Consider the following 24,148-nt stretch of genomic DNA (forward strand, 5'->3'; position numbering starts at 1 on the left):
TCCTTCTTGGTTTTCTTGTGTTTTGCAAAATGTATCTTGGGTATTCTAAGTTTCTGGGCTAATATCCCCTTATCAGTGAGTGCATGTCTAGTGATTATTTAGCTCTGGCGAGGAAGGTGCCCAAATTTCTGGAGCCTGAAATAGAGTCTGTCCCAGAAGTTAGGTTGCTTCTGTCTGTCCTGAAGCTGTGTAGCTTCTGTGGTCCACACTCTTGCCAGCACAGACTGGAGCCCAGAAGCTGCGTCACTTCTCCAGGCCGCCCTCTAACCGGCAGTGGACCGGAGCAAAGATGGCTCACCTACTGTCTCAGGCCTTGAGACTCCTCCTGGACAGACACCCCTCCTCGGGCGGGATAGGTGCCAGGTGTAGGTTCAGGACAGGAGACTGCTCCCGTGCAGACACCCCTCCTCCGGTGGGATAAGCTCTGGATGACTGGCACCAGAATCAGGATCCTTCCCAGAAGCTGTGACGCCTCTCTGATGCGCGCTCTTCCCCGAGAAAGGTTTTCCAGCCATGCATCTGATGAAGGATTGATGTCTAGAATATTTGGAGGACTTTTTAAAAAATCCCTAAAGTGCAACAAAGCAAGCAAGTAAATTAAAAACTGGGCTATTGAATGGAACAGAGTTCTCGCAAGAAGAGCTGCAAATATGTGTACAGCACTTTTAAAGGGATCATCTTTAGCCACCAACCAAGCACAAAACGACTTTGAGATTTCATCATATTCCAGGCAGGAGGGCTTAGATTAAGAAACACAGACAAGTAATGCTGGCATGGCCCTGGGGAATGGAGAACACTCGTGCAGCATTGGGAGGGTGAACTGGTGCAGCTGGCGAGGCAGTCTATATGGTAGTTTCTTAGAAAACTAGAAATGGATCTACTGCCTGACCCAGTATACTGTCTGGCCATATACTCAAAGGACTCTATTCCTACTATAGAGATGCACGCTCATCCATGGTAATTAATTATTAATTAATCGAATAATTACACAGTAGCTAGGACATGGGAACTGATTCCACCAACTAATAAATAGATAATGGAAATACAGTATCAATACACAGTGGAAGTTTGGGGGGTTGGAGAAGTACTTGATTTTCTTTTTTGTTTGCTTGTAAAATCTGTACACTCAGTCAGCAGAGATGCTGAGCTAAATCATAGGAAAACAGTATTTAGAGTGGCAGTCTACAGAGAGGAGGGGTCAGAGAGCTCATGTTTCTGTAGGACTATTGCCTTCCGCAGGCAGAAGATATTTTCTCATCTGTCTACATGGTTCGCTCTGCAGCTTCCACCACTGTGGAATTTTACTAGAGCTGAGCAGAAAGATAGAGTTTGTAGGTGAGCTAGTGGCTAGAACCAGAAAACAATGTGCCGAGTGAAGTAACCCAGACCTAGGAAGACGACTTATGGTCTTACTCTAGATGGCGTTTTAATATCTAATCTTTAGATCTGTAGGTTTGACTGTGAATACATGTAGAACCTATGAGCCTATACAGGGACCAGTGATGTGGAGGGGAAGAAAGATTTTAAGGGAGGATGATAGGAGAGCACAGATGATGCTTAACATAGTTGATAATTTAGAAAGTGCAAATTAAAAATGTGATGAGGTTGTACTGTCTGGCTACTGCGGTGCCTAAAACTTAAATGCTGAATGGTATTAAATGGGGACAAAGGCAAGATGTGCTAGCTGTTCTTCATGGTTGGTGGGAACACAAAACAGCACAGCTACTCTGAGAAATAATTGGAATGTACCTTATAAGGATGAATATCCACTTACCTTGAACTTAATAATCCCGCTCTTGGATATTGACTGAAAAATGTCTACCAGATACCTCCACGTGGACATTTATAGTAGTTTTACTCAAAACACACACACACACACACACAGTCAGGTCAAATGGCCATCAGCTTGTGCAAAGATAAACACTTTTCCACTTGTACAAATGAAGCCAAAGGTCCATCATGCAAAGTCAGGGCATCTCAATAGTACCCGATGTAGTGAAAAAGGCCAGTCCCAATGCTACGCTGTTCACAGAGACACAGAGGGGACATTTCACTGTGGTCAGATGACTGCATGAATTTGTCTAAGTTCATTGATGTGGGGGACCCGCAGCTCAGTTGGTGACGTGCTTGCCTGGAATGCTCAAGGCCTTCCTGGCTCACACCTGTACTCTCACCACTCAAGAGGTAGAGATGGGGGAACAGAAGCTCTGAGTCCTCCATAGCTATACAGCAAGTTGGACGCTAGCCCGGGACACAGAAGACTGCTGAAAACACTTATTGATGTGAACTGTCTTGTACATATAGATAAAAGAGATCTCTAAAATATAAACGTTAGGAAGTTACAGTTCCAAAGACCCTATAATAAACGCTTCTGTTTAGTCACGAGCTCTGTCAATTTGGAACCCATTCACAGAGACTGCTGACGCCTCATCTCTGCCTTGCCGCGTAGAATGGACTCTGATCAGAGCCTGAACTGCGAATCTGTTCTTTTCATTGCTTCTAAGCTTCCTTTTCATCCTGCATGGAGATATTTGTGACTCTGTGAATCCAGGGGCTCTACGCCATGGATTCAATCAAATGGACTGAAAATGCCTGAGAAACCACATCTGTACCAAATGTGTACAGAAGATTTCAATATGATTTTCCTGAAAATATTCTGCCTAACAACTGCTTACCCAGTGTGCCCACTGTGTTTGGTATTCTAGGTGATAGAGAGGTGATATCAAGGAGTTTTCATGGGCAAATTGCCCCAGTATCCATGGGGAGCCCAGCATCTGCTCCCCCACAAACAACCTACCTTGTGGTTGTGAGGATAAAATGGTGTGAAGCCATGCTGGCGGTCATCTAAATTCCTTCCTGTAGTAAACACCCACTCTCTGTTCGTGTTACTGTGCTCATTTGGGTTCTTATGGGAGAAAAAGGTTGCTGAACATCCTAATTAGGCAAATGGATAAGACAGCAAGATGTTTTCAACTACATTGGCAAGATCGATTTGTAATACGACATTTTAATATGAGAATTGCAAGTAAAATCTGGTCCTTAAGGTATTGTGGATAAGGACTTGACTCAACAGTTAGTGAGCGTTTAGTCTTCCCATTGGGTGGGCTTAAAAACCATAAACCACACTTACAAAATATTTAAGTGATTCACAGTTGTCATAAATTCAGGCCACTTCCCTTCATAGCTCATGAAAATGACATTGAACATCAAAACTAAACAGTTATCAAAAAGTCGTTAGCTTTCTGGCACTCAAAGTGTGATTCTCACATTATGAACAGCTCTCCTCTCAAGAGATGGATGTAGGAAATGTCTCAAGGAGAGCTTGGTTTCTCTTGACATCATGGATCTGACACAAAACATCAATAGTGTTTGGGTTCTAAGCCACTAGACTTAGATATGCCACATGGGTATGTTTAGGGCAGCAGGCAATGTAGCAAAGAGTAGTGTGGCCTGGGGTTCAAAGCCTAGGCCCCGGCCTTGTCCATAATTTGTTCACACTGGAGAAGAATGCAGGGTCAACCTCTGGCATCTGTTGCTCTAGGTAAATCCAACAATATAATTGGGATTCCTACCTGGTTCTACCCAAAGCTGTTAGATCCAGCCTAGCATCCCATCCAGCATATGCAAATCGGTCTCATCCTTGCTGGACCAGTGTTCTTCCTCCTGGGCTGTGCTCACGACTCCTGTCCTCACCAGCCAGGAACCCTGTTACTCTTCCTATGAGCACTCAAACCATTCCCAAGTGTCTCCAAAGGCCAAGTCAGAAATGTGGGCATTTCATGTTCTTCCCGAACTCTATACGACCAAGGGAACCCCCACCCGAAGAAGAAGCTTCTTTGAGGAGAACAAAGACAGAAGGGCACTGGCTCCAGCTTCTCTGTTGTCACTGTCCTCACAGCCAAATCCTTTTGTCTGACTTGGGTGTGGTGCCAAGACCTACGTACACAGCCAGGTGCCCAGCAGTGTGTTCTTGCTGTGGTAAGAATATACAAGATCACTCAACACACTTCTGTACACTCATGGAGTGACGCTACCAATGACAGTCTGTTGCCAGGTATCGGATCTTTAGAATGAGCTCATCTTGTCTGGTAAACCTATGTGTCTTGGCCAAAGTCCTCTACTTCCCATCCCCCTCCCTGGTCCTGGTCACCATCATTCCATCCTGCTTCTGTATTGAAGATGAGGTTAGGATTTGTACTGTCCTCCTCAAAACCAAGGGATAAGGAGAAAGACTATCAGTCACATGACTCTTAGCATCTATGTGTATGCAAATCCAAGAATAGTCAGAAATACAGCCTTCTCACAGTGCTGTGGGTGTAGCGGTTAACTTTCCCTATATGGATTCATTAAGGACCAGCAATGAGTTAGTCTCTTCTGCATCTCTCTTACAATATCTTTACTAAAACCTGAGACAACATCAGAGCAGAGCTGGAGACTCAGCTTGGTAGTAAAATGCTTGCCTTAAAACGTCCTGATTCCACAACTAACATTGGCAACAACAACAACCGCGCGCAGGCACTCAGTAAAGTTCAGTGCTTAAGTTGCGTAAGTTATGCAAGTAAGTTGCATAAGTTGGCTCAGTTTCATAAGTTGCAGAAAAGTGCAACAGTAGGAGGGTGGGTTTTTGCTTGTGTTTGTTGCTGATGTTGTTGTTGTTGTTTTCAATCCTGTGAACAGGAGGGTAGGTGATGGATCCTTAGGTTCTCTGCCCCGCAGCTTAGCTAAAGGCAAGGCTAGAACTTGCGCAGGCCCGTGTGCTGGCACAGCACTCTATGCCTGAACATAGGACTGCTACATATGCTTTCCTGGCGGGTTATGTGCAGTGACATGAACATCTATTGCCACAAAACACCAAGAAAACTACATTGAGTTAAAAAAAAAATCCACTAACCTGGAGTCTATTTGGACGCTGAAGACTAAAATATGGAAAATTTATATTCTATGCTCCTTTTATCCCAGACACTTAATAAAAGTCACACGCTTCCCTCAGTAGCTTAAAATACCCAGTGACCTAGAAAAGTTGCCAAAGGAGAACATCTATTTATGCCCAGTGTTTTTAACAACTATTTGGTGAGTGTGGCTCAGTTCAGTCTTTCAGACTGGCTTATTCCAATTCTCTTTACTTTCTTCTCACAATTGTTGGTGTGAAAGGCAGGACCACAGGGTGACAGCCAGGCTCAGGGACCCGCTCTTTCTTGCTAGGGCACTTCAGTTGTACTGTGCTCCAAATTTTAGTACCCCCTCCCTGCAAATTGATATGAAATCCTCATTCTCAAGGAGATGGATGGTGTTGTGAGGCCAGTTTTAAGGTAGGATTTAGCTAGAGGGCGGGGCCTCATGGATAGAATTAGTGACCCTACAGAGGAGACCCAGTGAGATGTCTCACTCCTCGACCATGTGAGGACACATTCAAGGTCCCACAGAGTTGTCCAGTCTGTGGTACACCAGACCAAACCCAAGCAACTGGAGCAAGTCTTCAAGGACCAAGGGCAAGCCATAGCAGATGAGGCTGACCTGGCCAGAAAGCTCTTCAATCATGGCGTTCTATGGAAGTGGGGGCTTACATCTCTTTATTTCTGGAGTAGACATTAGGCCCTAGATGCAGAGAGATCGGGGGCACACTTCGCTATATGCTCCTGTTTGCTGGCCTCATCTCCTTATCTCCCCATCTTGTAGAAGTCCCAGGGAGAACTGGCTTCTCCACCCACATGAAGGTACCTCATCTCTTCTGCTTTGAGAGAGGTGTTCTAGCAGCTGGTTTCAAAGGGACTTTTGGCATCTTTGACCAGAGAAAAAGCACTCTGGGAGATTGCTTCAGGTGTAGAAGCTGAGTGATACCCCCTATCCCCTTAAAGGCCTTATATGAGTTGGGGGGCAGGGGGGTAGGAAGTGCCTTGGAGTGGGCGCCCTTCCTGTCTGGGAAAGCAGGTCTGCCTGTCTGAGGTGCCCCACTGTGCACCCCCACAGTTTAGATCGTGCCCTTGAAGTGTGAGGGCTGAGACCACTATGGTAGCATAAGAGGCTGGAACACAGCACATTTTGGCTTTTAGCTGTTTTGATATGATTTTTTTTTCATATTTTAAAATGCATGAGTATGTGCATTTGTACACACACACACACAAACACATGCATGTACATACATAATGTTTACATACAAGTAAAAAAGATTGAACTTAAGACAAGGTTAATTGTTCAAGTTTTATTTTAAGCGAAAATAGCCACAGAGAAGTTCTATACTAATACAGCCTGGGTTTCCCAAACTGGATGACCCACACAGCCAGGAGAGTTATCACGGATGGAGTGGGCTGTTCTAGGCTTCAGTGGTCCCAACCCAGGTGGAGAACTGCAGCAGGTCAAATGCTGGCTTGGCTCATACCACAATGCTGTCACTGTCCAAGCTCAGACCCACTTACAAACATTAACTTAACCCATCTATCGTGAAGCACCCGTGTAACCCTCTCTCCTGGATGTGGAGGTATGTGTGCAAAAATCTATACATGAACAAGGACACAAAGACACACACATAAACACATGCACAAACTTGTCAAATAACTGCATCACACAAAAGTGACAATTTAAAATATATTGCCAAATAGAATTTAAAATGTAAATGAAGTAAATACCTAATAAAAATTGGAGAAAATATATATTGCCAAGTATTAAATCGTCAGATTTCTCATCATCTGGGTTTTAAGTTCACTTTGAATAAAGATCTAAATGTGATTCCTATATAGTCATGGACTAATGTACAACCGTGGACTCATAGACTGCACTAGAGCTGGGAACCCCCCAGCCTGTATTTTAAGCTAGGTGTAAATATGCCAATACATCTGTGGGATTGCAATTGAAACAGTGATGTGCTGTATGGCCCCGGGTCTTCCATTTCCCTGTCCATTCGTTAACTAAAGAATTTTCTTCAGAGAAGTTTGTAACTCCCATAAGAAAAATTCAGAACCAAGAACTCTATAAATTGGGGTTAATCCCTTTTCATGGTCCCTTCTGGGAAAATTATAATTTCTGGAAATGGGTGACCTACCTTCATTCATTCATTCATTCATCTATCTGGAAGTATGTGTCTAGTTTCTGTGAGCCAAACATGGCTGCAGGGTGGACAAACGTATGTTCTCTTGCTGATTTCTTAGTGAGCCTAAACAGATGCATGAGCAAACACAGGATGTTGCTATGACATCTCTGCATCTGTCTCATAAAGCAGAGAGCCAGGTTATCATCATGTTTCTGGGGGCCAGAAGTACAAGGCCAAGGTGCCAGCGGGGTTGGTTTCTTTGAGGCCTTGCTCCTTGACTTGTGAGTGACCCCCGTCTCTCTGAGCACACGAAACCAACCCACCTTTGCATCTAGGTTTCCTAACCCTGTGACAGAGCAGATCAGGGAGTACCTTCCAGTCTCCTTTTCATTTGTTCGTTCCTGAGAGGCCCTGGCTCAAATGTAGCCATGCTGAGTTGAGGTAGCGGGCCCTAGGATTTCAACATGGGACTTTTTTTTTTTTTTTTTTTTTTTTTTTTTTTTTTTTTTTTTTTTTTTTTTTTTGCGTGGCGGTTAGGGAGATAGACAGTCCTGATACTGGGGAAAATGCTAAGCGCACTCACTTAAAGTTTTCAGGCTACTGTGTGAGGCAGGTGAGCAGGAGATGGCTAGGAAAGGCTGGGAGTAGTGGACATGGCCCATCAGGAGAACTCCCTGCTTCCAGGAATGGTGGGGGTTCTCCTGGAGGGTGAGGATGTCAGGGGGTGACTTGGTTCTGTGCCACAGCCAGCATGGCTGTGGGCAGTGCCAGGGACTTGGGAGAGAGGATAATGGTAGGTAAAGACATAGGACTCTGGGTTCACTTCACAATGAACGATTTTTATTTTTCTCATTGCTTTATTATTGTCTATTAGCTACTAAAGATGGCATTGCAAGTGGAGCTTGAGCAAACCATCTCTTTGACCCCTTCCCCTGAATCCTTTCTTCCATTCTCTCTTGACTCTGTGGCCTTGTTTGCCCCGAGCCTTATCTCATGTCTGCAGTTTTCTGCAATCCACATCTGGGCCAGGGTTTGCGCCTGAGAGAGGAACTGCAGAGTGTCTGGACCCCAACAGATCCCGATAGATTTGGAGCTTAGCCACCATTGGGCACAGAGAGCAAGGCAAGAGAGGCCAGCAGGCCAGTGCTCAGCAGCTTAGCCACTGTGAAAGGGGACGACCTGAGGGGTGTGCTAGTGTCCAGGAAGCTTCTTTTACTATCTTACATAAGGGGGTAGAGTGTCAAGTATGCCCTGGGCTTCTTCAGTGGCCCACAGAACTGAAGAACCATTAAGGGGACAGTGGTTCTTAGTCTTCGTGCAGCTAACATTTTGGGCTGGATGACTATGGCATTGACTGTGTTGTGCACCAACTGATGTTACTATCCAGCTGTGTCCCTGCTCTCGCCCAGCTATGGCAGCCAGGACTGTCTGTGCCCTCAAGAGATGACTATTGAAGCCAAGAGATGTGTGCTTTGTGTGTGGTGGCTTGGGACAAGTTTACCCAATATTTCTGTCATTTGGTTTTGTTTATGATAGCGTTGGTGATTGAGCCCAGAACTCGTGTGTGTAGGTAAGTGCTTTACCATAAGCTATATCCCCAGCCCTGTGTTTTATTTCAAAATAGGATTATGCTATTTAGTTCATACTGTCTGTCTTAGGGGTCTTTTATTTGTTTTGGTTTGCTGTGAAGTAACAGCATGTCAAAGGAGCAAAGGAGGAGGAAAGAGTTTATGTGGTTTACACATCCAAACTGTTGTTCATCACTGAAGGAAGTCCAAGACAAGAACTCAAACAGGGCAGGAACCTGCAGGCAGGAGCTGATGCAGAGGCCAATCAAGGATGTTGCTTACTGGCTTGCTTCCCATGACTTGCTCAGCCTGCTTTCTTATAGAACCCAGGACCGCCAGCCCAGAGATGGCGCCACCCACAATGGGCTGGGCCCTCCCCCACTGATCACTGTGCTTTAGAGCTAGATCCAATGGAGGCGTTTCCTCAAAAGAGACTCCTTCCCCTCTGATGACTCTAGCCTGTCTCAACTTGACAAAAAAGCAGCCAGTATTATCCTCTTGCCCAAGTCTTTTGAGTAGATGGGCTTGAATCCATGTACATAGCTCAGCATCTCTGGACTCATGACAAGAAACCTTATACCCTGGCTCCATCCTCTAGTAACTATTGCTTAGGTCCTGGAGATAAACTCTTGATTTATACTGTGTTTAAAAAATGTATCTGCGAGTGATTCTTATTGATCCTTCCTTGTGTCAAACTCAAACTTAGGTAACAGGTGACTACAGATTTGTTCTCAAACTAGTAACCGCTCATTCTCAGTGTAGTAATTAGTTCATAATAATTAAGCAACATAATTGAGGGCCTAAGTGGGTTAATTACTCTTTGGTAAGGAGGTTATGTGTTCTCTCATGACAAATGTAGTTAAAAATTGAATGAGCACAGTTCTTTGCGGTCAATGTTCAGGGAACTGTGCTTTCCCATGTATATATGTGTAATGTGACCATGCATATATGTATAATGTGACTATATGTATATATGTATATATGTATATATGTATGTATGTATATATATATATATGTGTGTGTGTGTGTGTGTGTGTGTGTGTGTGTGTAATGTGACCATGCATATATGTATAATGTGACCATGTATATATCTATAATGTGAGGACAAGCCAGTACTTCTGGAGATGCTGGAAGCATACCTTCCTCATCACAGGGGAGGATTGTCTTCTACAGAGTCAAGAGGCGCACACTGTAACTTAGACTTGCAACAGTACAGAACACTTGCTAAAGCCTGTGTGTAGCAGGCACGTGACTATCTTCTCAGCGTGTCTTTTCCCCCAGTCTTCAAAGCAGACTGCTCATCAATCACGATGATGTATCCAACAGAACTGACCATCTTTCTCCTCCTGAAGCAAAACACTAACACCCCCTGAGCCTGAAGGGTAGAAGGTAGGGGGACCATCCAGGAGGAGGGACGTCTAAATGATAGAAGTGACCTGGGTACCCAGGGGTGGGACCTCCAGAGGAGCAGTGACCTTCTAGAGAGATCTGCAATAAGGAGGAGCAGAATAAGGGGCAAATAGAAGAGGGGGAGAGGGTCTTGATAATTATATAGATAAGCTCTGCAGAAGGAAAGATGGTGTGTACAGATAGATCATAGACAATACCCTTAGGCCTGGCCACAGAAGGGAGATTCCTCAGGGAAGACCCCACTCTAGATTCCCAGAACTTCAAACCTGGAGAGACGGGCGTGCTGCTGACTGTGCCGGCGGGATGTCAAGCTCCGTGAGAATGTCTGGCATCCTTTACCACACCATGTCTGCCCCCACCCCACCCTATCCCGCTCTTCATTAATAACACCTGAAGAGATCTCCTTCCACACGGTGTGTGCAGATGGCTCCTGTGGGGATGTGTGCACAACAGTTCTTTAGAAGGAAACTAATACCACCTAGAGAACCTCAATCCACGCTTGGAATTTGGTCTGTTCCCTTACTGGGGGAGGGTGCACAGCCCTGAGACATGAGGCGGTGCCTGCAAGAGCTCACTGGCTCCTTCCTGGATTTGTCTGGAAGCTTTTCACCAAACTACATGCAGCAGAGACTGTTTGCGGTATGCCATAGTTCATATATGTTTACCTGTAATGCAGCTTTTGTATAAAAAAAACCTTGAGAAGTAAGGATATATTTATATATAGTTTTTGGAAACAAACCCAAAACTACACAAAAAGTGCCCTGCCAATAAATGGTCTCCTCTAGAGGATGGACAGAATCTGGTAACATGGGTAAGGACAGGAATAAGACCCCTTATGTATGGTTTAATGAATCTTACTTTTAATTTTAACTTATATATCTGTGTGTGGGTGTGTGCACATGACTGCAGGTGCCTACGCAGACTAGAAAAGGGTATTGGATTCCATGGAACTGGAGTTACAGGTGGTTGAGTCACTCAGCATGGTTGTTGGGAGTGAAATTCAGTTCCTCTGGAAGACCAATGAGCACAAGCACCTTTAACCACGGACCCATCTTCCCAGCCCCGGATAGCGCCTTCAACTGTGGACTCATCTTCCCAGCCCCGCCCAGAAGATGTTTAAACTGGGTTTGGTGGTTTTGCAGCATAGTTCGTATAACAAAGCTCCTAGGTGCATGGCTCTGTCCACTGCGGGGCATTGAGATGGCACCCAGTCGCCATGAGGAAGATGCACTGCGTCTTAGTCACTAAGTCACCTGCACCCCTGAAAAGAGAAATGGGGTCAGAGGTCATGAAAAGTAAAGTTTCTATGAGTGTGGGGTCTTTGCTTATTCCCAAAGGACATGTTAGTGACTGAAGAGAATACAGAAAGGACACCAGCCTGATATGAAGAGGCTCCCATTGGCCACATTTTGAAAAAAAAAAAAAAAAAGATAGAAAGCATTGAATTATAAAACTGTGCCTTTAAAAAATTGCCAAAGTGGTTGTAACGGGAAGGCCCAGCATGAGAGGCCCTGCATGAGGGGAGGCTCAGCATGAGGAAAGGCCCATCATGAGGGGAGGCCCAGTGTAATGGGAAGACCAGCATGAGGGAAAGCCAGTATGAGGGGAGGCCCAGCATGAGGGGAGGCCCAATATGAGGAGATACCCAGCATGAGGGAAAGTCGGTATGAGGGGAGGTTCAGCATGAGGAGAGGCCCAGTATGAGGAGAGGCCCAGAATGAGGGGCATCATTTCAACCTCCCATTTAACAAGGAGGACAAGAAGGATGTGCACTGCACACCAGAGCCATTGGCAACCTGGCAGCTGTGTACTCTGAAAGCCTTGAGTCGCAAATTACTTATTACCGAGCAATGGCCAGGCAGACCCCCACCTTCACTGACACCCAAAGGCACCAGTATCACATTTCTCCTCATTGCTGCCAAGGGACACACATTGTCACCTGTGAAGCATTTGCGTTAGAATGGATGACAGGCAGAAAACTAGAAAACTCAGGATGCACTGCCCAGCCCCCTCAAAGCTAAAGCAGAGGTGGGTCCTGCACTGGAAGCTAAAGACACTGGTGGCGAGGTCCAGTACAATGTCAGTGAGCCAGCACCTCACCCTGCAGATTTTATAATACTACACTCCTGTGTGGTTCCTTGTTATCACACTATTATTGAGGTTATGGGGAGTAGTTTGACTGTGAGAAGATACCCGCTAGAATGAGAAGAGGCAAAAAGTTACTGACAGATAGGTTAGCCCAAAATGACTGTTTGGAACTATCTAGCCACGAAGCCTATAGCTTATAATCCCCATGACTCACACGGTAGAAGGAGAGAACCGTAAGTTGTCCTCTGACTTACACAGGAGTGCTATGGAACACATCTGCCTGTGCTCACGCACACACACACACAGACACAGTAAGTGTAATAAAAAAAAAAAAAGTAAAAGACAAAAGAAATATAAGAAAAGAAGTGCAGCAATTGAGAAAGCATACTGAGATAAATATCAGTGTTGACTGGATCTTTGGAACTTTCTATGGACTATACCTGTTTGAAATGAGACATTGTAGGAAGAGCTTCCCCGGAGGCCGCAGTTCTGCTCCGTGGTTGACTGGGGGTGGTGCTCCCTGGGGAGAACGTTGACTTAGACAATCCTGTCTTGGGAGGGAGCACATGAATATGTAAGAAATTTAAGAGGTTATTTTCTGGCCATGTGACGATAACTCTGAAAATCCACAGAATAACACACACAGTAAGTACATTTGAAACACTTTGACCCACTTCCTGGCCATCTATGCTAAACTCTTTTCAAAGAACCAGCAATGGGCAAGGTGATTTTACCATGTTCCAATTTGGCTCAGTAACGGTTTAGGTAACAACTATGGGTATTCAAGGGTGTGGTCCTTCCAGGACCTAATGGTGACATCCATAGACAGGACAACACTATGTGGGGAGTGGGGCATAATAACTATGCTACAGAGGGTCAGAGTAGAGATCTCTGTTACATTGACTGGCACCTAACACCCACACTAGTGTAAACTGAAGAATTGTTTTAGATGTCTTTATGGTTGCCTGGCTAGCTCAGTCGGTACAGCATGGGACTCTTAATCCCAGGGTCATGAGTTCAAGCCCCACATTGGGCGCCAAATGTTGTTTGCGACCCCCAACCAAGATCCTTGGGGGCAGGGATAAGAAGGCTCAGAGTCAGTGACACAGACTCTGGGAGTCAGGCAAGTGACAAAAGCAGACTCGTTTATTGTAGGAACTGGGCAAGACTTTAACCTCCCCGCACCCCATCTCATTGGCTCTCAAGTAGCCAGATGCGGTGCTGTCTCTTTCTCATTGGCTCGCTCCATTGCCTGATCCTGCGTCTGTGGACTCTATCCATGTCAGCAAATTCTAGGTTGGCTCGGAGTGGAAGTATCAGTGGCGTATGTGCCAGCATTGCAGCTGGGTCTGATTGGCTAAGTTCCTCATACATTTTTACTTTTAGCAGCAGCAGCAGTAGCAGCACTGTCTAAATCTGAGTGTTTACTGAGAGGCCTGGAGCTGTGAGGCTGGGAGTGCCCCTTTTCTTTGGAGAAGGAAGCAGTCTCGCAGAAGGATGTGTGCGAGGAGGCTCTCTGTCCATGGTCCTGACACTTTCATCGAAGGCTTGCAAAGGCTGGCTGCCCTGGGCTAACCCCCATCTCATGCACACACACAGATACCTTCCAACCCCTGTTCCATCAGCAATTCTTCCAGAACTTCTGCTGATTTTGTCCCTTTCTGTCTAGTCCACTGTCCTCCACCTGTTCCACATTACCTCACAACATGCTCTTGTTCCTTGAGTGTGGCTGCGTCTTAGGGAAGGTGCGATAATGAAACCACAGACCTAGTGCTAACTCTGGGGCACCGCCTTCTGCCTGGGTCTTCAGCTAAAGGCTAAAGACTGCGCTGCCTGCGCTGCCGAGTGAATTCATTTGGATTTGGTTTCCATGGCATTTGGATTGTAAAGGTATTGAACATCTGAGCTGAAAGTGCGAACAGATTCCCCCAGTGTCTCAGCAGCTTGGTGCAACGATGGCCAGCCATTGCCCTCTCAGCTTCTTAAACTGCCCATGGCCCCACATAGGGTCTCATGACTGAATGTGGAGATCATGAAAAATTTGGCAACAGTGAAAGATCTCAGCACTCAATTTGAAATCGGATGTCTAATGAATCACGTGTTTGTGGCAGCTCTTACCCTTGCTATATCCCGTGGCTTCACTGCAGCCCTGGCTCCAGACATGCAGCATGTGCTGGACGTCTGCCTCAGTGGTCCAAGCAGCACTGAGGAGCAAGGCCTGTAACCTCTCAGTGCAGTATTTGTCAAGAATGGTGATGTTTCTACTGTCTTTACAAACTCCTGTAGAAGAAGTATCATTTAATTACAGAAAACAGTGTTTTCAAGACGTTTAATATTTTCTCACCTCCATCCTCAGCGTGTGAACACCAAACCAATATATTTCCAATTGTTTTCTATAACAATGTTTGATTTCCTAGAATTGTTGTTTGAGGGCATACAAGATGTCCCAGCAAGTGTTTGCTGCCAAGCCTGAAGATCTGAGCTTAGTCCCTAGGAATCATGGTCCAGGTGGAGAACAGTCCCCTGTAGGTTGTCCTCTGACCTCCAAAGGCTTACTCTCTCTACACGAAATAAAATGCAGTTTTAAAAATTAAAAACTTGCTATTTCAGCCGGGTCTTGGTGGCACATACCTTTAATCCCAGCACTTGGGAGTCAGAGGCAGGCAGATTTCTGAGTTCGAGGCCAGCCTGGTCTACAGAGTGAGTTCCAGGACAGCCAGGGCTACACAGAGAAATCCTGTCTCAAAAAAAAAATGCTATTTCAGGGTAGATATGGTGATACAAGTCTGTAATTCAAGTACTTGGGGAGTGTGGAGCCATGAGTACCTGGAGTTCAGGGCTACTCTTGGCTACATAGGAAGTTCAAAGCTAGCCTGGGTTATGTAAGAGCTTATCTCAAAAACAAAAGACAAAGCAACCCCAAGAACTTTAAAAATTACTGTTTGAGTTGCTGGCCTGAGTTTCATTTTTTAAAAAAGTCATTAGATTTTTGGCTTGGGATCAGGGTAGACTTTCCAGCCATTTCTGAAACGACTCTAAGCAAACATCTACCACGTTGTACCACATATTTATGCAAAGTAGCATCTTGAACATTGATGATTATACCAATAAAACCAAAACATTGATCAGCTGAAAAAAACCGCTGCGGATGTCGTACATCCTGCTGTGCCAGTTACTCAGGGTTTAATTCTTCAAATCAAAACAAATAAGCAATCCAATTCTAGTAAGAAAATCTGCTTTCTGTTTTAGTAAATATGTCCAAATCAAAGAACTGTTTTAAATGAAATTTCTTTATGAATTATCAGCAGGTGTTTGGTTGGTATCTAGTTTCATTTATACCTTTAGTCTTGTTAAAAAACAAAAAAACAAAAACAACAACAACAAAAAAAAAACCTTTGGGCAAAAATGGGTTGTGAAGAGATAAGGCTTCCGAATTCCTGTACTGGGGGAAGATGAAGTTAAATAGTCTTTTTCCCATGCTCTCCTGACACAGTGCATGACACACCTACTCAGGAAAGAGAAAAGTCTGAAGAGTTTTGATTATAGTGAAAGCAGGTTTTCTTGTGTTATACATTGTATTCGATTTGTGTCCCTCGGAAAGAAGTTTAGGGGGTCTTACCCCAGTGACTGTGACTTTGACTATTGATTATGGGTCTATTTGGAAATGGTGTTGTCCATCGTACATCTCACTGAGACAGGAACTCCTCAGCGTGCGTTCTGAGTGTGCCTGGCATCCTTTGAGGACACACAGGCAGGTCCGTGGAAAGCAGATCTTGTGTACTGCCGGATCCGGTGGGAATCACTTGGGGGGGGGTATTAGTTACCCCAGAGACTGCCAGAGAGGCAAGGAAGAGTTCTCTCCCAGATTTCCGAGGGAGCACAATCTATAAACACCCTCATTTCAGACTTAAACTCAGGAAGGCATTTCTCTCATTTTGAACAACCTAGTTTGTGATTCTTTGCCGTGGTAGCCCTAGGAAACCAATGAGATATATCACAAATGAACTCGGAAAACAAAATTCCAAATGTAAAGTGAATTTCTTGTCATTAGAGCTGGACACAATCGGATTTGCTGTTATCTGTTCCTGGAAAGCGCTGTGCGGAGGCAGCCATCCAAAGGGGCGGGGCGGGGGGGGGAGTGGAATGCAAGGCTCATGCCTGCTAAGGGGCTTCCGGTCCTCCCACCAAGGGTGCAGCCTGTCCCTAAGTGCAGCCCTTCCTCACCAGCACTTGGAGTCTATGACTCAGCAACGTCCTGAATTGTACGGGCAATATCTGGGATGACTTCTGATAGGCGGGAGCTGGGGTAGGGAAGACCTCTCATCCCCTCAAACTAGACTCAGTTGAGAAGTGCAACCTTCGCAGGGATCTGAAGATTTAATCCGCGTTAGTTGATTTGTCTGGAAGTAAAACCCATGAGGCCTCTGTTGCTCCGAGTTGTCAGTTAATTCTCCATCGGAGACAGAGAGTTCCTGACTTTTTATTATTATTATTTTTTTTTAGGAATTAACTTTGCACCGTTTAGCTTTCAGTGAGATTGTCCTTGTTTACAGTCCCTGGCTTCTTTCTCAGTGGTTCTGTGGCAAAGATGGAAGGTCTACAAAGCTGTCAAGTCAAGATGTTCCCGAGGTCATTAGAGAAGAGGAAAACTCATTTCTTTAAAAAAAAAATATTTCGGGTGTTAGCTCCAGTTGCTCATGAAGGAGCTATGAAGCTGCAAAGGAAGAGGGTCTGGAAGTGGCTTGTGGGGTTTCACACGCATTCACAGCCTGATGTGCAGGGAAGGAGGTCCAGGTTAACCACCAACATCCTAGAGGAGGGTTTCCTCTGTGAGGGGCATGAGAGAGGTGCAGTAGGGCTGCCTCAGCCCCTGTGCCATGTGCCTTGTATGGTCCCCTAGGGGAAGTGAGGGAGTGAAGACAGAGGGGCTGGGATGGAGGGCAGGCGGCTGCACACCGTAGTCCGCATAGACACTCTTCTTTCAGGACTGGGTGAAGCCAGCAAGGGTTTTGTTTTGTTCTGATTTGAGTTTTAGTTTCCTGACTTAAAACAGGAGAAAGGATCTCATGTATCCCAGGCTAGCCTAAAACTCACTACGTAGTCGAGGATGACCTGGAACTTCTGAGACTCTTCCTTCACCCCCAAAACGCTGGGGTCACATACAGGTGCCACCTCCAAGGTTTGGTAAGTCACTCCCTCCACTAATCCCAGAGTCTATCGTGCACTTGGCATCCATTGTTCAGCCTTGTAATTACCTTCCTGATGAGGCTCTGAAATATTTTTAGAGGACTCTGGAGCCACTAGAAAAAGAATGCATTATGCTTAATACAATTCTCTTGTTAAGTGAATTTTAATTTATGAGAGCTGTTATTCCAGGAACTGTCTAGGTGGCTAGATTGTAAGGAACAGGTAACTAGACACGACTTTCCTTTCCTCCCTGAAGAACTGAAGTACAGACCTGGCTGCACTCAGAGTTACAAAAAAAAAAAATCTGTTTGGGTGTTCCTCTGAAAGGTTCCGGGACTGTCTTCTTGTGGTCAAAGGATTCAAAATAATTCCTGTACATTTAAAGCATCTTTTAAAGATTGTGGCATATTTAGAACATTGTGCTTTTAAAGTCTCAAAGTTCACAAACACGGTCTTGGTTTGGGTGCTGGGGACAGTGGTGTTAGCTCACAGGCAGTGGGAGATGGCTGCTTCTCAGGACAGGCTCTTTATGAAGCCCATTCAGTCTACCTGACTGGTGCAAGCATAGCACAGCTTCAGGTGGGGCCAGCTAGTGTCTCTGAACTTATGGCACAGTTATTTGATAGGGACAAGCAAGTGTTCTGTCATTGCGAACCAATCGCCCAGATGGCTCCCTCTACCAGTGTGATCCCTGCATGAGTCATATAGATACGGAAAGAATTAGAAATTGGCCTCCCAAAGGTGGGGGTGTGTGGCCTGCCCTTACTATGTGTCACTGTGGGAGCTTCTTAGTTAGGGTTTTACTCCTGTGAACAGACACCATGGCCAATGCAGCTCTTACAGGACCAGTGTAGGACTACATTTAATTGGGGCTGGCTTACAGGTTCAAAGGTTCAGTTCATTATCATCAAGGCAGGAGCATGGCAGCATCCAGGCAGGCATGGTGCAGGAGGAGCTGAGAGTTCTACATCTTCATCTGAAGGCTGCTAGGAGAAGACTGGCTTCCAGAGAGCGACCATGAGGGTCTTACAACCACAATGACACATTTCCTCCAACAAGGTCACACCCACTCCAACAAGGCCACACCTCCTAATAGTGCCACTCCCTGGGAGACACAACAAGGACCAGGCCAGGAGTTTGTTCTTCCCATGTGAGTGCACAATCAGACTTGTCATTGTTGGTGACCTCATTAGATGATTAGAGGGAGAGACTTGCACTGTGGCAGCTAAGACCCCACTAGGAAAAGCAATGAGGCTACCTGCATGCATCTCTATATGGTCACATTGTGTGAGGTGCACAGTATGACCTTCTTTCCCAGAGCTAATGCACACTGAGCTGTTTAGAAGTATTTATTTTACAACTACTTTATGGTGTGTTTGGAATCTGTTTGGAGCTCCGAGGGGGCAAATTTTATAAGCCATGTGAGTTGACCCATAGATATGTTTCCAAATGAGAAGAAGCCCTAAGATTGGTGGGTATATCCTCTATGTCATAGTTACATAGTTATTAGTTACGTTGTATGCAATTGTCACAAACCTGAGACAGTGACAACTGCACCATTTGCTCCTTGTGTCTGATCACAACAGTGCTGTCAGCTGGTCAGCCAGCCAGCCTTGTTCTGTGTGTGTCTATTGAATGTTTATCTATTGTTTTGTTCGCATCCAATGCGCTAGCTTTCCCTCATGCTAACTGGAGCTTCTCTAGCATGTATGCATCCTCTCTGGACTGGGAGCACAAGCAGCACGTTTGACACTTGGATCAGGGCTACTTTGAGAAAGAAATCAACTGAAGACATAGAAGTATCAAAATGCATGATGCTAAATAGATGGTGAAGAAGATGCTTGTTATAATGTGACCAGAGCCATCCAGGAAGAGACTCCCCTGTTCAATCTCAGCAAGAGATGAGGGTGTTAAGGAACAGATTTTTTTGGCCTCTGTAGATGTCCTAGAATGACCCGAAATCTCACAGTTTTGAGTTATAGTTAAGTTCTAGTGGCTGTGGCTGAATGTGTGTTGGGTCCCAAAGTCATGGCTTCATACCAGCTTAAAAATGTTGCCACAGATTTTAGCAACATTGTACCTTGGAAGTGCATGGATGATGGAACAGCTCAAACACAGGCCCTCTCTGACTTGCCACCCCTGAGGTGTGACGTAGCTGCTGTTCCCACAGGAGAAACAGTCACTGGCAACAGTGGGATTGGGTTGAGACCCACAGCATTGTGTCACTGTGGCTAAATTGGATCTTCTAGAGGAACGCCTCTCAGGAGATGGGGCACCGAGGTTCTGGTGTCTTGGGAACAATTTTCTTCACAAGTCTCCCTCTGCTTGTACTGGGCACCAACAGTTCTGAACAAGGGAGCTGGGGTTTGGGTGAACCAGTACGTGCAATCTAAAGCAAGGAGCAGCCACTAGTATAGCTCAGCCTTCACAACCTCTATTATGTTAATTCTGGATCTATTCTTGCCAACTCTCAACATTGTAGAGAAGGTTCTGGATGTGGTGTATTTCCTCATTTAAAAAAATTATGTATGTGCGTGTTCTGCTTGCATGTATGTATGTGCTGGGTGTTGTGTACAGAGCCCATGGAGGCCAGAAGAGGGCACTGGGTCCCCTAGGACTGGAGTTACAAATGGTTGTGAGCTATCATTTAGGTTCTGGGAATCGAATCTGTATCCTCTAGAAGACAGACAGTGCTCTTAACTGCTGAACCAGTGCTCTAGCCTCTACTTCCAATATTTACCACTGTACAATAAACACAGATACATGGCGTGAACTATTTTGAGGTGCGCAGTTTGGTGTCACTTAGTGTTTATGTGGCCATTGCCACCTATGACAGAGCTTTTCAGCACTGGGACTCTGGATCTACTACCCTGACTTCCCGCTCTCCCCACCGGCAGACCCAACACCTCCCATCTGCCTTCTGGCTTTTTGTTTGATTACTACACTGTGTAGAAATGAGTTCTCGTTACCATTTTTCTTTTTGTGACTGGTTTTCCTTTAGAATGTTGTCTTCAAGGGTCACGCACATGGTAGCATCTGTCACAATTTTATTCCTTGAAGGCTGAATAACATTCACTGTATGTCTAACACACCTTTTGGGTATCTGTTTGTCAACAGACATGTGAGCTGTTGCCATGAATCCTCCAGTATTTGGAGTGAACGCAGGGCCTCTCTTGTGGTGGCAAGCACTCTAGCTCTGAGCTGTAGGCCCAGCCCGACTTTGGCATAGTAACTGTTGTGAATAAAGGTTCTTATAAATGTCTCTTTGACACCCACTTCCTGCTCCTGAGGACAGACCATGATTGGCCATTTTATTTTCATCTCTTTAGACACCATACTGAGTCCACAGCAGCTGTATCCTTCTAACAATGGTTCACAGGGTTCTGGCCTTTCTCCATTTTGCTAACATTTGATATATTCTCTGTGGAGTTGCTATGTTGATAGGTGTGAGGCGACGGCTCACTTTAGTGCTGGTTGGGATGTGCTTAATGGTGTATCTTTTTAAAGAAGTTTGTTGGCCATTTGTAGAAATGACAGCTCAGTTCCTTTGCATGTTTTAAATTTCATTTATTTTTACCAACTCTTTATAAATTCTTGCTATTATCCCTTTACCAGATAAATGACTGACAAACACTCACACCTACTCTGCAGGTTGACTTTTTTCCTGCTGGCAGTATCTTTTGATGCCTGTGACATTCACGGAGTCAGATTTATCAATGTTTTCCTTTTGATGTCTGATGTCTTGTTTCTGCTGCTACATCCAAGAAATCGTTGCCGAATCTGCTGCCGCCCATTGTTCCGCAGGGGTTTCATAGCTCCGGGCTTTACATTGAGCCCTTACGTTAGGTAGTTTTATGCCAGCTTGAGACAGGCTAGAGTCGTTTGGGAAGAGGAGTCTCAGCCAAGAAAAATGCCTCCGTATGATTTGCCTGTAGACAAGTGTGAAGTGTGTTTTCTTGATTGATGATTGATGTGGGTGGGCCTAGCTCACTGGAGACAGTGATAGCCCTAGTGGGTATGAGAAACCAAACTGAGCGAGCAAGCCAGTAGGTAGCACTCCTCCATGGCCTCCACTGCAGTCCCTGACTCCGAGCTGCCCAGCGGTAAGCTCCTGGCCTGCTTCCCTCATGGTGGAGCTTGACCCTAGAGCTGTAAGCTGTCAAACCCCCTCATGGTGGAGCTTGACCCTAGAGCTGTAAGCTGTCAAACAAACACCCTTTCCTCCCAAGTTGCCTGTGGTGAAAGTGACAAGCACAACAATAGAAACCCCAACTAAGGCTGGTTTTATAGATGCTTTCAGAGTGATCCGCCACCATTGTTTGACTGTGGTGATGTGATTTTCCCAGCCTTGTGTTGAAAAGGCTGTTTCTTTATTCCAGGGAATGACTGGTACCCTTGTTGAAAGTCATGTGGCCCTTTCCGTGAGGACTCACTTCTGGTTTGTCTGTCTGACTTAATTTGGTTTACATGCCTGACTTTCTACCAGCCACACAGGGTTGTAAATACCTTGTCATCTTAAGTATTGGGATCAGGATGAATGATTCCCTCAGCTTTGTTCTTGGCTAATATTGTTTTGTTCATTTGATACCCACTGATTGCATACAACTTGTAGCATAGATATTTCTACTTCAGCAAAGTAAGCCCTTGACCTTTTGGTAGACACTTGTGTTAAAGCTATCCACAGTATCACACATGTTAACTTCTCATGTTACATGTGTGTGAACACGCTTCATCTCATGTTACACATGTGTGAACATGCTTCATCTCATGTTACGCGTGTGCGAACATGCTAAATCTCATTTTACATGTGTGTGAACACGATTCCTTCCTCCTCATTCCTGTCTTCCCCAGGTCCCTCCGAAATGCTTTCCAGTTTTCATCATACATGACTTTTATTTTGGGTTAATTACCAAGTCTTTTATTTTGTTTTTCAATCCCATTGTAAGTAGAATTGATTTCTTAATTTCTCTTTCATATTGTTTATGGTTAGCGCGGAGAAACGTGTCTGGTTTCTGTCTGCAGAGTTTGTATACTGCTGCTCTACTGAATTTAGTTTATCGGTTCTGATATTTTTGTGGAATACTTTGCATTACAGAACATGGCAAGGGATAAATTGACTAGATTTCCACTTAGAATAACTTCTAATTTTTTCTTGCCTAGTTGCTTTCTCCAGAGTCTGATCTTGGCTGTGTCTTTTTCACACGTGCTGTCTATCATGTAGCTCTGACCTTCTCTTAGCCCTAGTTGGCTGAGTGGTTATCATAGGGAAAGCATGGAATCTTGTTTGGGTTTTCTTGGCACCGTTTAGGTGCCCGAGTCTTCTCTTTAATTCCCCTCAGCTGGGTGTCTTCTGCAGACTCCCTTGTTGTAGTAGTTATTTCATCTCAAATGGGAGTTTCTACTCTGCCTTTGATCATTCAGTTCCCAGATAAAAGACACATAACCTTTATATTTATAATAAGCCTTTATACCACGAGAGCTGGACAGATATCTACCCCCTAAGCTATTAAAATTTACTGCCCCATCAATAACCCCAAGTTAAAACTTGCCATGTTCCATTTGGGCAGCTCTTAACTCCAAATGGCTAGCCCTCATGGCTATGTTTACGTGATTTCTACCCCATGGGGTCTTGTCCTCTCTCCTTTCTTGGGGTCTCCTCAGCCCCCAAGCCCTAGAACCCAAACTCTGTCTATCTCAGTTCTGCCCAGCTATAGGCTGTAGGCATCTTTATTCACCAATCAGGGACAACTTACTGGAGTTAAGGGTGTGTGTGTGTGTGTGTGTGTGTGTGTGTGTGTGGAGATGGAGGGAAGGTTACATAGCTTCACTTGGGTCTTTGTGTGGACTCTCTTATCCCTAGGGCCAACAAGGCCTTGAGGGCCAGTATTTAGCATTATAATACACAGCAACAGACTAAACCTCAACACTCCTTGAAGTCTTTGAAGTTTGCGAATGTTCTTTTAAGTTCTGTGTCCTGGGCTCATCCAGATCATTCTCATCTGCAAACGTATCTACAGGTAGGCTTCAGAGAGAAGATACCGGTTTAATCTGTCAGATTGTTTGTATTTTGCAATGAGGTCTGGGCGAGTGGACTTCTCTAGTCAGTTCTGTGTCTGAGATGGACAGAGCAGGTTGGGACAGAAGAGAGGATGTGTGGGCCTGATTGGTCCTGGAGGTTGGAGATCTCTTCAGTGGAATGAAGTCAGGTGGATACAGGGGACTGCTCTAGTGTGCAGGATGAACATCCTGGGTCTAAACCTGGAGTGTAGTAGGGATAGATCTAGAACCGAGGTTCTCAACCTTCCTAACACTGTGACTCTAATACAGTTCCTCATGGGTAGTATCACACATGTTAACTTCTCATGTTACATGTGTGTGAACATGCTTCATCTCATGTTACACATGTGTGAACATGCTTCATCTCATGTTACACGTGTGTGAACATGCTAAATCTTATTTTACATAAAGTCATTTCATTGCAACTTGGTATTGTAATTTTGCTAATGTTATGATTAGTAATGCAAATATCTGATGTGACCCCTAAAGGGGTCACCACCCACGGTTGAGAACCTATGATATAAAGATCAGCCAGGGTGCATGAAGTGGAGCATCAGACAGTCTCACTGGTCTAGACCATGAAGAAGGATGTATGGAGAGCTTGGGTGTGGCATGGGGGAGCCACCACAGAAGATATTTTAAATAAATAAAATACCTTTAACCTTTAAAAATTGAATGTAATAAAATGACGAGAATTTGATTTATCGGAAGTGATATGAATTTCTCTTTCTTTTCTCCTTCCCCCTATTCTTTCAGGCAGTGTCTCCTTCCTCCACGGAGAACTGCTTTCATGGTTTATGAGTTGCTTGCAGAC

At 45.0% G+C, this 24,148-nt stretch overlaps 1 protein-coding gene and 2 non-coding genes across 3 annotated transcripts in view; 2 read left to right on the plus strand and 1 right to left on the minus strand.

The window, feature by feature from the left end:
- The window catches only part of LOC110337880, a 69,229-nt gene that overhangs the window by 18,748 nt on the left and 26,333 nt on the right, over nucleotides 1–24,148 (plus strand). The window lies entirely within an intron of this gene.
- On the minus strand, nucleotides 1,180–1,290 carry LOC115062884. The gene has a single exon (XR_003842791.1).
- Nucleotides 13,054–13,126, plus strand: Trnak-cuu. The gene has a single exon. It is a non-coding gene; the product is annotated as a tRNA-Lys (tRNA).

The sequence above is a fragment of the Mus pahari genome, chromosome 21 (assembly GCF_900095145.1).
Source record: "Mus pahari chromosome 21, PAHARI_EIJ_v1.1, whole genome shotgun sequence".
In the NCBI taxonomy this organism is placed as follows: Eukaryota; Metazoa; Chordata; class Mammalia; order Rodentia; family Muridae; genus Mus; species Mus pahari.